The sequence below is a fragment of the Protopterus annectens genome, chromosome 3.part0 (assembly GCF_019279795.1).
Source record: "Protopterus annectens isolate FY-2018-M chromosome 3.part0, PAN1.0, whole genome shotgun sequence".
NCBI lineage: Eukaryota > Metazoa > Chordata > Ceratodontiformes > Protopteridae > Protopterus > Protopterus annectens.
This window is the reverse complement of record NC_056731.1, coordinates 1,979,854,127-1,979,870,035: the sequence shown is the minus strand read 5'-3', so window position 1 is coordinate 1,979,870,035 and position 15,909 is coordinate 1,979,854,127.

The window sequence follows — 15,909 nt, the reverse complement described above, 5'->3', positions numbered from 1 at the left end:
TATGATCTAAATAAATAATGGTGAACAGAACATATGCATCTCTTTCTGCATGACATATGTACAAAGGTTGACAAACTTGTGGCTGAAGGCACAAACACTGGGCCAATATTGGCATGTTGCTGTGATAACCGCATACATTTACTGTTGTAACAGGGTTTGTTGTGAGATATGTCCTATGAGGGACATGAAGTCAGTAACTCTCATGGCTGTCACCATGTACTGACTGCAATCCTCACAGTATGCTTCTGCAGTTCTAAGAAAGGTGATCTGTGAGTAACACAAGACACATAAGACTCCAAACACTGGCCAGTCTGCATATAACCCTACAGGTGGGAGTTTCCTCAAACACATAACACTTTCATGACAGGTATTAAATAATGTAAACCAGCCATATCCACACAAACCTGTTAAACGAACATTACTCCAAATGCAGAAGAGCAACACTTACATACTGTAGTCATGTCTGGAACATCCTCTTCCTGTTTGTTGGCCTGTCTCTAAAGTGTATGTTGTTAGAGGTATATCCCACTACCATCTGTGATGCTGTTTGCCAAACACCGACATGAAGTCCTGCTCACAGTGAATCAAAAGGGCCAACACCCACATGATGTTCCTAGTTATAATAGTGTGTTTCCATGCAATTGGCTATGGGAATGTTACCACAGCTGTTCCACATGCAATCAGCTATTGGGGGACTGCAATTCATGCAGAGGCCATCAGCTGACCATGAACATCACTTATAAAACACAAGTTGTTGCCTAAACAAAGCAGGTGTACTTCTCCACATCCACCAGAGAGGGAGTGAGAGAGACAGCAGAGACAAAGTAAGACAGGGAGGGGGTGGTACAGTAAAACCTAAACATGTTTGTGTCATACACTTACCAGTAAGGAGTTTCAACCCCCTGCCTGACTATGTATTACTATCACATATTTATGCAGTTATTGCATGTGCCACAGAGCTTACATGTTTGGGAGCTGTCCAAAGGTATATTCAATGGTGAGTGACATCAGCAACAGTGATAAATAAGGGATAAGGAGTGAAAGCAGTAAACAGACTAGCGACACAAAGCTTCAAACCATGAAGAGCCTCTAAAACCAGATAGTACCTTAACGCAATTTTATTATTTTTATGCACAATACAATAGCAGCGTTTTCGCTACTCTAACAAAGTAGCTTCTTCAGAGGAAGTAAAACAAGAGCTGACACCACGCTCTTTTAAAAATTAGTGCTGACAATATGATTACATCACTTCCTGAAGAAGTTTTTTTCAAAGAATTTTTTAACAATATTAACCAAAAACATACACTGTAAAGTGTATACGTTTAACTACAACAGAATAAGTAAAATTTATAGAATAATAAAAGATCAATGAACACAGTATTTCTGTATTGACTATTGACAAGAAAACATACTTGTGAGTCCATAATAGATTTCCAAGAAAATCTGTTGTACTTCAAAACAGTTGCTGTAAACTGGTTGTTAAAACTAAAAAGATGTATTAAAAGTTGAATGTGCCAAAATTATTTTAAAATATTTTATACCAACTTGTAAAATCAACATGAACAACCATATATCAGACTTCAAAAGTGCCTGTAAGGCACAAGTTTTAAGTAATTGTAAAATGTTTATAAAAAATGTATGTATATTTATATGCTCTCATAATTACAAAAAACTGTATACAATCAGAAAACCCTAGTTAAAATGAATAAGAGTATATGCAGTTTAAAACCACTGGTTGCACTCAATGGCAAGGGAATATGTAAGATACGCCAATAGCAAGGGCTCATCCCTTCTACGAATGAGACAAATATGAAAAGTGAAAATAAAAAATAAAAAATGCAATATAAAATACAAACTTAAACTAATTTGGACTAATTATTATAGATTTTAAGTAACACATAAAATCTTCATCTCAAATAAGATTTGTACTTTAATACAGGTGCAATGCTACAGCTTTCATTAAGACCTGGTGTATTAAAAGAATCCAATTTGAGTTGCCACATTAGCTCACGGGTTTCTAATAATAAAGAGGTAGGACCACCTCTAATAGAAGTGGACATGTGGTCTATGCCCATAAAGAGAAACGCGTGGCCTGGGTGGTTCACTGTGTGCTTAGCCAAGGCATTTTCGCACTTATTATTTTTAATAGCATAACAATGCTGGTAAATGCGTTCCTTGAACCTTCTGTCGGTCTTACCGACATAGAAGGCAGGACAGCATGTGCAAAAAGCCACATAAATGATCGATTTTGTATCACAGTTTATTCTGTGGTAGATGTCATATTTTCTTTCCAAAATACAAAACGAACTACCTGTCTTTATGTAATTACACCAATTGCACAAACCACATGCAAAAGAGCCCATAATCCTATTATAGGACTCTACTGTTGAGCCACTTTGTAGTAGATCCTTAATATTCCTTCCCATCTTAAAAACTGTGCGGGGTTTTACACCCAATTTACCAGATAGCATAGAATTGCTAGAAATAAAGTCCCAGTTCTTGGTCAAAATTCCTTGAATAGCGTTAGAATTGAGATTGAAAGTTGTAATAAAACTGCATGGGTACTCTTCTGGTGAGAGTTCAACAGCAGAAGTAGAAGCAGCCACTGTAGGAGAATTAACTATAATAACCGATGCCGCAGTTGTGACAAGATCAACTGCGGAAGTCCCTGTAAGAAGTGGTTTGTAAAAACCGTTAATTCTCTTAGTTTCTACTTCACTCATCAAATCATCAATTAAGTTTTGGGGATAGCCACGATTAAGAAAAAGCCCCTTTAAGTATGTACATTCCAATGAAAAATCATGCATGTCACTACACATTCTTACCGCCCTCACCAGTTGCCCTTTCACTGTAGCTCTTTTTTGTTTGAAAGGGTGTGAGCTCGTATAGTGTAGGAAAGAATTGACGTATGTATCCTTCCTGAAAATGACAGATTTGAACTTACGGGTTGATGGCACTCTTAACAACCTAACATCATTTTCTCACCCTGTGGGGCTGCTGTGGCAAATATATTTATGGCCTACTGGGAAAAACATTTTGTTTTCAATAACATGGAATGGAAGGAGAAGTTAGTGTTTTATACATGGTTTTTAGACGACGTTTTTATACTTTTCAAAGGTGACTCAGAATTAGCACACTCCTTTGTTGATTATTTGAACTCAACGACAACATTTTTGAAATTCACTCACCACTTTGATACTGATGTGATTGACTACCTTGATGTTAGGTTGTTAAGAGTGCCATCAACCCGTAAGTTCAAATCTGTCATTTTCAGGAAGGATACATACATCAATTCTTTCCTACACTATACGAGCTCACACCCTTTCAAACAAAAAAGAGCTATAGTGAAAGGGCAACTGGTGAGAACTGGCAATGGACACGAGGTTGACCCTGCACCTACATTGACAGCATGATACAGGTATTCCCTGTTGTCAGTGGCATCTGTCCATACAGGGCATGTGTATATGGCATGGTATGTCCTTTGTGTGTTACATTTGCTGGCTCTACAATTGTTGCAAGCGTCCAGCAGGGAACATAGTGAAGGAGCACTGTATGCAATGATTTGCTTATTGTAGGGATGGGACAGGGTGCCATGTCCTCTGTAGTCCACTGCTATCACACCATGATTACTATCTGTGGACATTATGCAGGGAACTACCAACATAGTGGTTGTTGCCTAGCCAAGTGTGTTTGTGTATAAGACATGGGCGGAGAGTGTTGTCTGGGTAATACAAGGGTTGCCTATATTGTTCCCCAAGCCATGATGTCACATGTAGGGGTATGGATTGTCTACCCCAACCTCTCTGCTGTTTCACATCTGTTATCCTTGTAAGGTGGACATTGTGACATATAATAGGTCCACCATATAAGAAATTTGCAAAACCCATTCCACAATGAGTCCTGTTGTTACAGACTCACAGCTACCTCCACACAGGATATGTATGACAAATACACACACACATATACCAAGTCTCACAGTTGCCATGTCTGGGATTAGAACTCCTACCTAATTAGTACATCACACTACAGCATTATGCAGTTATAGTATGTGCCATGGAGATTACTGGGCTAATCCTTTCCCAAAGGGGTATTTCAAAGTGAATGACATCAGCAGGCTTGCCAAAGTAGGGCAATGGAAGTTATAATGACTGTGAATGGCCTCAAAAGCATTAATCCCTACACAGGCAAACAAACACGCATACCAAGTCCCACAGTCGCCATGTCTGGGATGAGAACTCCTACCTAACTAGTACATCACACTATAACATTACACAGTTATAGCACACACCACAGAGCTTACTGCCCTAGTTCTTCCCCAAAAGTGTAATTCAAAGTGAATGACAGCAGGCTTGCCAAAGTAGTGCAATGGAAGTTGTAGTAACTGTGAATGGCCTCAAAAGCATTGATCCCTACACAGACAAATACACACACAAACCCACACACATTTACACTTGTCATGTCTGCAATTAGGACTCCTACCTAACTAGACCATCACACTACAACATTACTCAGTTATAGCTCATGCCACAGAGCTTAATGGGCTAGTTTTTTACCAAAGGTGTATTTCAAAGTAAATGACATCATCAGGCTTGCCAAAGTAGGGCAATGGAAGTTGTAGTGACTGTGAATGGCCCCAAAAAGCATTGATCTCTAAACAGACAAACATACACGCTTTTCATGTCTGAGATTAGAACTCCTACCTAACTGTTACACTTGTCATGTCTGGGATTAGAACTCCTACCTAACCATGTCCAACTCAGAGCTGATGGATATGCTCCACCTAAAGAAATCCAAGTCACTGTGAGTCATGCACTCTAGTGAGTTAAACCTCACCACAACAATAAATAGAACATGCTGGAGGGATAGATTCCTGTCACAAAGAATTCCCATGCTTTGGAACAAAATTAAAAATTACATCAGGTAGAGCCCCTCACTAACACTCTTCAAGAGAAACTTTGACAAGTGGATGGGTAACCGAAAATACACCGCTGGGATCACTTCATTGGCTTTGCTTGACAGAGGATCAGTTAGTTAATCAATGGGGCAGCGAAAGCCAACACACTCTGGCTAGGCTTATGAATGCCCTCGGTCAGATAGCCTAGTACCTGCCTATGAACCTATGAACCTATGAACACTACAGTATTATGCAGTCATAGCATGCACCACAGAGCTTACTGGGATAGTCCTTCCCCAAAGGTGTATTTCAAAGTGAATGACATCAGCAGCCTTGCCAAGGTTGGGCAATTGAAATTGAAGGTCATAGGTTCATAGGTTGGTACTAGGCTATCGGCCCTAGGGCCTATACATGCCTAGCCATGACAATTCCCTGGCTATGTCTTCCCACAATATTTACTTCTCTGGACCCCTGTCTAGCAGGACAACTGACATGATCCCTGGGGTCAATTTCCTATCTCCCATCCAATCATCCAGGTTCTTTTTGAAGAGGGCCAAAGAGGCCCTCTGCTTGACATGTATGGGGAGTCTATTACAGAGCCTGGGGAGTCTCTGGGTCAGGAACACATCTCTCCAGCATGTATTGTTCATTGTGATGACAAGATTTGGATCCCTGGAGCATGTGGCTGTGAGGGTTTGGAATTCTTTAAGTGTAGCATGTCCAACAGCTGTGGGTTTGACATGGCATGGCATGTTAAGCAGAGATCGCCTCTGAGAACACAATATGTGACAGAGTATAGCTAGATGATTTTCAGATGGTCAGCATAGGGATATTTGGTTTAGGACTGTGATTCTTTTTAGTGAGGTATGTCTGCAGCCTTTTGAGTTGTTGCAGATGTTTTGTGAGGTACAAACATAATGGGCCATTGCAGTCTGTACTGGGTCTACTGGGAGATAACTACAGTGGGACAATTGCCTCATTTTTCTGGATGTAAAGCCCTTAGTGATGAGGTGTGCCACATAGGTGGATTTCCTGACTGTTGTGACAATGTGGTTATCAAAGGTGAGACCACTGTCCATTTGTGTCCCGAAGTCTCTTATCACACTTTAGGTGTTTAGTGCACTGCCACCTATGTGGTACTTCACAGGTACATGTCCCTTCCCAAAGGGGATAACTATACATTTCTTGTCAATGATCTTGAGGTCATAGCTCAGGCACCAAGCATGTCTTTCTGTAAGGCCCTTCTGTAGAATATCCATATCATGTGGGGATTCAGTATTGGCTCCCAGTATGCAGTCATCTGTGACCCTTGTTTGCCAGAGTCCCTTACTGTTGGATTGTACTTCAGAGCAGTAGATGCCAAACAAGGGCAGTGCCAGGACTGATCCCTAAGGTACTCCAACTGTCATTTGTCTGAACCTGGGGTTGATGTCACCTTCATTTACAGTGTGGGTTCTATCCATACAGCGGTTGGCAGCCCATCAGATGACATAGGGATTAATGGCCAGCTTGATACATTTATCTATGATTTCAGACTGGGAAATGGTATTGACGGCTTTGGCGAGGTCCGGATAGGCTGTGTGAACCACCTTACCCTCATCCACAGCTCTGGAGATGGATTCACAGTTGTCAATCAGGTTGAGGTGAGATGATCGGCCCTTCACAAACCCAATCTGGTTGGGGTCCAGTGTTTGCAGATTGCCAATGTCTTTGTTTTAATTTCCATGATAATACATTCCATGGCCTTGCAGATCAGGCACGTCATACTGCTGGGGCTGTGGTTCCCAGGACCCAAGGTGGATCCTCTCTTGTGGACTGGGATAACTGTAGCTGTGCACCGCACAGTGGGCTTGAAGCCTGAGGTGTGGATATGATTAGACATGGCACGTAGGAGAGGTGCCACTTCATTTATTAGCTCATGTGTGACACAGCCCAGGATGTTGATTGGTCCCATGGATGCTGTTGTCTTAGCTCTGGAGAGTGTGGTTTTTACCTATGTGGCCATTATTACTGGAATCTGGCAATCTTTCAGTGTTGAGATGTACCCTTTTCGGGGTGGGAGGGGGGTGCAGTTGGCACTGAATCGATCTGCCAGGATATTGGCAGCATCCTTGGGAGAAGTGTATTTAATACCATTCTGTTGTAGCTCAGATCAGATCTGAGCATTGCATTTAGATTTCTAAAATAGCTATGGAATGGCTTGCAGTTGTCTTTGGCATCTTTGGCTATATTATGTTCAAAACTAGCTTTGGTGGATGTTATGAGGGATCTTGGCTTCTTACTGTGGATGATAAGGGAGTATTTTTCATCCTGGAAATTCCCCCGTTTCTGCAACAGTTTCTTCCTTTTATTGTACAGTATGTTTATGGCAGGGGGGCACCACATTGGCTTCCTTTACTTGATGGGGAGCATCTTGGTGGATGGCACGATTCATGCACAAGTGGATGTGCTCATACAGTGCCTTCATGTAGGATTCAGCAGTCATCCTTTCAGTTCCCATCTGCATGGGTGTCATGACGTTAGTCATGTCTGACATGTGTAAAATGACTTTGGCTTTGGAGGTGTGTGTTATAAAGGTTTCCTTACTGGGGTGTGGGGAAGGGATGTGGATGTTAAGGGTGATTATGTCATGGGACACTTGACCACCGATGTGGTGACCATATGTGTGGAGCATTGATTTCCCATGTTGGTAATGACCAGGTCTAGAATATTTGAGCCCCTGGTGAGACTATGGTTTTCTTGATCCAGCGCATTGGGAATTATGACTTCCAAGAACAGTTGGGCACACGTTGGTACACAATTATTTTTCCAATTTAATGGCAGTGTAGTGTAAGTCACCCAGTATTAGGGTGTTTTGTTGTATCATAATATTCCCAGTATGTTTCAAAAGCTGTAGTGGGGATCTTAGGGTATGGTGGGGGATCTGTAGCAAGCTATACAATTTGGATTGCAGTCTGACCTAGTATTAGTTGAATTGGGGGCATTTCAGACACATTCTGCTGTGCAAGCAGCCTGGTGGTTTGAATATCCTTAGTGAACATGGACACTCCTCCAACTTTATTGCTTTGGTCCTGGTTTGGTGGCCGACAGGTGTGATGAGGCTGTACCTGGTATTGCATGGATGCTCTCTGGAGCCTTGGATCAGGTCTCTGTTACTACACAGATATCAATGTTCTCCATTTTTTGGTGAGCCTAGTGACTGTGAATGCCCACAAAAACATTCATCCCTACACACACACAACCAAACACACACACACGCGCACACACACACACACACACACACACACACACAGACACACACACACACACACACACACACACACACACACACACACTCAGAGTTTCACAGTTGACATGCCTGGGAATAAAACTCCTACCTAACTAGTACAGCACACTATAGCATTACGCAGTTATAGGACACACCACGGAGATTACTGGGCTATTATTTCCCCAAAGGTGTATCTCGAAGTGAATGACATCAGCAGGCTTGCCAAAGTAAGGCAATGGAAGTTGTGACTGGGAATGGCTTCAAAAGCATGGGTTTCTACACAGATAAACACACACAAAGTTATACAGTTGCCATGTCTGGGAATAGAAATCCTACCTAACTACTACATCATTACGCAGTCATAGGATGCACCACAGAGATTACTGGGCTTCTCCTTCCCCAATGATGTATTTCAAAGTGAATGACATCAGCAGCCCTGCCAAAGTAGGGCATTTGAAATTGTAGTGAGTGTGAATGGCCTCAAAAGCATTGATCCCTACACAAACACACACAGTTGCCATGTCTGGGATTATAACTCCTACCTAACTAATACATCACATGACAGCATTACACAGTTATAGGACGCACCATGGATATTACTGGGATACTCCTTCCTCAAAGGTGTATTTCAAAGTGAATGACATCAGCAGCCCTGCCAATGTAGGGCATTTGAAATTGTAGTGAGTATAGCATTATGCAGTTATAGCATGCACCACAAAACTTATATGGCTACTCCTTCCCCAAAGGTGCATTTTAAGGTGAAGTCACCAGCAGACTTGCCACCATAGGGCAATGGAGAGTGCAGTGTGTGTGCATGGGCCATAACCCATTCATTTGGAAGAAGACACACAACACTCAGGCACACATTGGTTTATATTCTACAGGTATGTGTATACAACTGCTAGATGACTACTGACTTGTACAGTCATGTTACACAGTTAGCATAGGCACCACAGAAACTATAGTGCTGAGGAATACCAGAGGCAAATGTCTACAGTGATTGACATTTGCACATCATGTGGTTTTAGCCAATTGTATGTGTGCTGGGTGGGACAGGCCTCATGATGGGAGGCTCTTTGTCACTGTCTGTCACTCTCTTCCACACATCTATGTGTGTGTAATTTTGGCCTATTATAGTGTGTTGTCCTTGCATATATGTGTGTATTCTTATCCAATGTGTGTGCAAAGCATGAATGGTGTGTACTGAGGAGTGTGTGCACAAACATCTGTCACTGTCAGATATGTATAGTCCACTGTTGTTGCCAGACATGGGCTTCATTTCTTTAAGTGTGGGAGTATGCCCAGTATGACCTTCTGTATTGAATGTGTGAATCCATTCCAGGTAGGTTGTACTCCAGTGCAGGCTTTTGTTTTCTACACATACAGCTAGCAACCTGTTTCTGTGGGATATCTGTAGATCGGTTGACAATATGGGGTCAAAATGGGCAAAGGATAGTGGGTTACTGTAGTTAATTGTGTCTGTGCTGCATCTGCTACATGGTCTGTTGTTATCAGAGAATATTCAGACATATGTACTGTTTTACACTGTGATGTTTTATGTCATCAAGTACTATCAGGTATACATATTTGCTTGCAGTAATGTCCTGTGGAGCACAGGGTGAATGCAGCTGTGTCCAGTATAGTGGTCTGCTGTCTACATATTCTTGTACAATCATGCCATTCTGGAAGGAAGGCTGCAGACACTTGCTGCTGGGTCTGTGTAAATGGCTCAGCACCTTGGTACAGTGGTGGCTGAGGATCCCATGCTTGCACATCCAAGTGACAGTATGGCCATATCCTGCTGTGGCCATATCTCACAGATTCACACAGGTTACCCAGGGGCAGGGGTCATAATTCTGGACATTACCCCTTCACATTCTGGTTTTCAAGCAGGTTTGTAGCCACCCATTCCTGTGTTTGCAGGCAGGGATAGTATGTGCACACGGCTGAGTTTCGGACTTCACACACACCATGATGCCCATGATCCCACCCCCCCCCCATTATTGTATCCTTTTCCAAACATTATGCAAACATTATCTGATAAGATCCCTATAGTTATCACCTCATTCCAGCAGTAATCAGGTGTTAGTCCACAGTTCATGCAATAGGACATGGTGGACATGTTACTGGGATTTGTCCACATGGCCTTGCATTTGGGTTCTGTGAACTGTGTTATATTGTTATTTGGGAGTCCATGACATAACATGCATTGGCAGTACTGGTGAGACACAGGCCTTTGGCAGAGGACTGTAGGCCATTTCATAGTGATGCAGGCCAGCTGTAGCAGGTCGTTGCATTGTGTCAATCCTACAGTCTCAGACTGCAAAACACTATATTCCCCTGGAGTGACAAGGTAAGTGTGCAAGGTGTTAATGCCAGGACTTTCTGTCATTATTGATCCAGTGGTGTGGATGCTGGCAGGATGTTGCTTATAGCTTGGGACACACCTGCATGGGACACCTGTTCTGCATGCTGCATTCTTTCGCTATTGCTATACAGAGATGGGGGTCATATTATACTCATTCCCAACAGCAGGGATAAGACCAGAGAGATACCTGTGGGTGATGGTGGGGTGAGCTGGGTGAATGTGTGCTATGGACACTACTTGCATCTAACTCACAGATATGCATGGGGCATTCCACTTATGTTGGCTGTTGCAGGGACATCAGCTGTTTCTCAATACTTCATACCTGTGACCTGTGTGGTCTGCAATGTTTGGACAGATGACATTGGTATTCCCTACTACAAACCCAACTAATGTGCTGCTAACCTGAATGTACAATTCCAACGGTGTGTCCATTTGACAGTAACATATTATACACTGTCCGTCTGGGGTACTTTCCCCTGTGTACTGTTTGTATGTCCGGGCCCATATTCATGCTATGTCCATCTTTCAGATGGTGACAGGTATTAATTCCAAACATTTAATATGGCTTACTGCTGGAATGTGTTTTGCTGGGATGCATTGTTTTTGGCACTGCAGTTGTGAGAACTAGGCCCTATCATCGGCAGTACTGGCCAATGGCTACCAGGACAAGATTCACCGTACCTACATACTGACCACTCTCACACAATATACAACTCACACCAGCCTAACACACACAGCCCTGCATATTGTACACATCCTACAATCTATCCTGCTACTTTGGCCAGCTCATGTAATCTGTGCTCCACTGTTATTATACCTATACATACATGTTACTACATTTCTACATAGGATTGGGGGGGGGCACACCTGACACGTGTACACATTTGCTATGACTGTACTGGTATTTCAGGTACTCCATTTAATTCTGTATTCTGACCTATCATGCTGACTAGAGGCATATTAGTATACTACAGATCTTAGGTTTGATTGACCTAATTTCAGTTTCTGACTTCTTACCCTTTAGAACTAATATCCCACTGCCTAACCTGTTGTAGTCTGTCTGTGTAAGTATGGGATGGGATGTTCTCCATAGCCATCAATCAGAGGCCTTTGCACAGCCTTTGTTGGTATTTGTCTATGCCTGTCCTGCTGGCTGAGACTGTTGTTGGGTATGGGAGCCTCCCTGACTGGCTTGTGTGTGTCCTATGGACACACATGTTGCCCAACACATTTCCTATAGTGAGTTTTGTCACTTTGTCTAGTACTGGCTACTATGGTGACACCAGTATTTGTTACAGATCTCATGCTACCACTATAGGGTGTCTACTATCTGCTAGCATCCCATTTAAATACCCGATTCCCTTTCATGCTCACATCCATACCATAGATACAAATAACAAAACATACTACTCCATTCGGCAATTGATAGGGAGAGTAACTTACCTTGTGGCTGTGCCAGTATTGAGGATGGTGCTGGTGGGCTGACTATGTCGGATGCACATAGTACACTCCCTATACATGGTTAAGCACAGGTAGTGTCATATTTGGCATCCCTTTTACTGTCTATGAGAGTCAGAGAGAGGTGTCATTCCCTGGTTTCCTACCATGTTAGTGTATGTGCTATGCATTGCCTCTTTGCCATGGCCTGGACATACTGGGCATGCCTACTTCTGCCTACTGGGGCAGGCTCAGGTTGTTCCTCCTCTGAGTCACTCTGTGCTTGTGCAGGCCTTGGCAATGGTGGGGGACTGTCTGGCCCTTTCCTGTGCTGTTCCTGCTGCAGCTGTTTCTGCAGGATCATATTGTGTAGCATAGCACATACAATGACAATTTGGGTGCATGTAACTGTTAAGTACTGCAAGGCTCCACCAGATGTGTCCAGGCACTGGAACTATGACTTGACCATCCCAAACACATGCTCTATTATGATTCTGGTCTGTGCATGTGCCTCATTATGGAGTTCTTGTTCGGCTGTTTGTGCATTTCTGATGGGTGTCAACAGCCACGGCTCTAGTGCGTAACCAGCATCCCCCACTAGGTGGCCGTAAGGGATGTCCAAATTGTCAAATCTCTGGTACAGCTGCATCATATGCCAGATGTGGGAGTAGTGATAGCTTCCAGGCCAGCCAACACACATTCATTATTATGTCCTGGGCATCGCACATGATCTGGCAGTTAATGGAGGTGAAGCCCTTGCAGTTAATGTAGACCCTACCCCACTTGCCGGGTGGTGCTTTGATGCATATGTGTGTGCAGTCTATAGTACCCACTACCTCAGGGTATTCTGTTATTTGGTGGAAGAGGCACATATTGCTGGTCAACACCTCATGGCTGTTGTGGAAATATACGTGCTCACTGGCATGTGCTGACATGGCATCCAGGAACTTGTGGAGTACTTTGGAAGCTGATGCCTGTGAGATCCCCATGATATCTTCAGTTGGCCTTTGGAAGGTACCTGTGGCTAGTATCCACTGGGATGGGTTCCCCTCTGTTGGTTCTGTGTGTGAGGTGTGGCCGGCACAGCTCAAAAATTTGCTGTAGGAGGTCCCTGTCCACCCTATAGCGCTCCACTATCTATAGCTCATGTAACCCCTGGTAGTTTACCCTGGGTCTGTACACTCTCCTCCTTCTCCTCACTGTGGGTTGGTCATCAGCATTCTCATCCTCACCACCCTCAGCCTCTTCCGCATGTTGATTTATGATAGCTGTTGTAGCTCCTATCATTTTGTTGCATTTGTTTGGTAAAATTTCCCCGCTTGTGTACACCGGTGGTGTAGAATTTGTGGGAAAATAACCAGAGGGAAAGTGTTTGCATAGTTTATAGTGGAGTGCTGTGCTAGTCTGCTGCCTGTGTAATTGGTTGATTTTGATACATTTCACCTGCCAGCTATGCTAGCTCTCCTTGATTACCGTCCTGCTGCTGTTTTCTCTTCCCATTGCCTTCCTGTTTAAGCCCAGGGGCATGCCATGCAAACTCAGTGCTCAGATGTGAATGGAGCTGTTATTTCCTGGTTTACTTTTTTTCCCTTTAAAACATGGTAAGTGGTGTGCACACCCATTTAGGCAATGCAAAGTGTGCTTGGCAGCTTCAGACACACTCACTTGCTTAGCTCTGCTAAGCTAAGGGGAAACTCAAGCCACAGAGCTCCAATAAGCTTAGAGTATGCCTGCCACACCCCTCTATGGTGTCAGCTAGCTCTTAGGCTTGCACCATGGTCTTCCTGCACCTACATGGTTGTGTGCAGGCTAGCCATGTGGGGGGATATGGGATTCAGTATCATTCCCCTCATTTGCATAAGATAGCCTGCTAATGCCTAGTTATAAGTCTGACACTGAGCCTTCCCCCTTAGCAACCATTATTCACTGGCCATGTTGTCTTCTTGAGTATAATGGCAAAATTGTGATTTTGGATAGAATGCTTATTTCAAGGGGTTTTTTTTGTTTTTTTTTTTGGCCCGATCCTGTTTGCATGCTGCTGCCCTATGCTTAAACAGCCGAAATCAGATTAATAAAATAAAGTTTTTTTTTTTTTTGCAACTGTTTTCCATGCCATTGGCCATATATTTGGCCATTGGCATTCTTTCCACATTATATACACACTTTATTTGGAGCTGTCATGGCTCCGTTTTATAGTTTGCAGAAATGTACTCGATTACTAACCGATTACATTTCTGCAGACTAGACTAGTCCTGCACAGCTGGCTGCCAGCTTCCTAGATCTCAAATTCACCTCATTTGCAAGGTTTTCACCTGCAAATGGGGTAATTTGCATACATGAGCTGTGTCCGTGCAGGAATAGTGCAGTAGTGCTCATGCATGTCCCGGGAGCTCGTTCCTGGATCACACATCGGCCATATTGCCTCCAGCAGCTCTTGCACTATTCTTGCACACAGTGCAGAGCTTGCTGAATCCTGGGAAATGTTTTATGAGAGAGATGGCATCCTCTCAATTAGCTGGTTCTAATCTTGTACTAATTGATGATGACTATCTGTTTGCTTCTAACCTGGAAATAATTCACAGGCTTAGGAATGAGTTTGCTGTTACTCAAAGGAGAGTTAGTGCAATGGATTAAAGCTCTGCATTGTTATTTATCTAATTCTTGTAGCACATGATACAAGGTTTAATGCCTTCTATCTCCATTTGCCTTCTGTGAATCTTTAAGAAGTCTCTTAACCAAACAGTTCTACCAGTTTATCCCCGAAAAGGGGCACATGTCCAGCGGGATTACCTAGACAACAAATGAATTAAGCAGCAGTCTCTGTTCCTCAGTACAGTTCATACAGCACTTTAAGGGAAAAGCACAAACTCCTACTGATGAACTGAACAGTTTTAACCTGAGCTTAGAAGGGACGTTAACTATAAAATTAAACAAATTCCTGAGGGCTGTCCTGGAAGGAGTCAACACATGAACATATTCACTTAGCATACACTTTCTGTAGTCAATAAAAAGGTTCTGACCATGCTTTATGTGCCTTCTCAGAATTTTAAATCTAATTAATGTTCTTCTAAAACAAAACAGAATGCTCCAATTCCAAATAAGGTATCATGCATTTTCTCACACAATACACTATACGAAAGTGAACATGGGAAGCATTTTCACTTTCAAGGCTCTGCTACAATAGAGAACAACTCATTTTTCTAGCTTGACATGCCTACATCATCTTTACTGGAAAAAAAACAACTGTAGGTTTTATTTAGGTTTTGGGCCAAATTCCAAAAGAAAATTCTGCTCAGTGCAGTATGTTAAAGTAAGAATTCAGTGAACTAAGGGTAGACATGATGCCATAAACATCAAGAGGTCAGAAGCATACATTAATGAGTATGGCATAGGCTAATTGTAGAATCTGATCAAGCTGTACCTGATTCCAAAATGCACCCTATAACAATAAAAAGTGACATACCAGCACTGATTGAATGTACCACTTCTTCTCTCAATGTAAGTCACATTGGACGAAAAAAATACAAATGTTCAGTGAAATTGTGATATTTACCTGAAGATTCCACATGAAGACCTGCAATTATGATTAAACATGAAACGCACTTCAGCAGGACGGAGTAGTTCTACAGATAAGGTTGGAGGATGATGGGCAAATGTATGCTAACATCTGCAGGTGACCAGCTTGGCAGGAAGCAAGGCTGCTTTTTAGTAATTTCTTTGATGAAGAACTAATAGATAGAAAAAGACTAGGTACATCTGTGGGATATGTTTATCGCACATGTCCTCATACAGCCTGTGAGGTAATCCAATCCTATCGGAAGAAAAGGTGTACTTCAGCCTTCATATACTTGCCTCTAGGACATTCAAGGGACACAAGACTGATATATTAGAAGTGTCCCAAATAGATGCTAGTTACATAAAATGACAGCTCCTGGCAGTCAT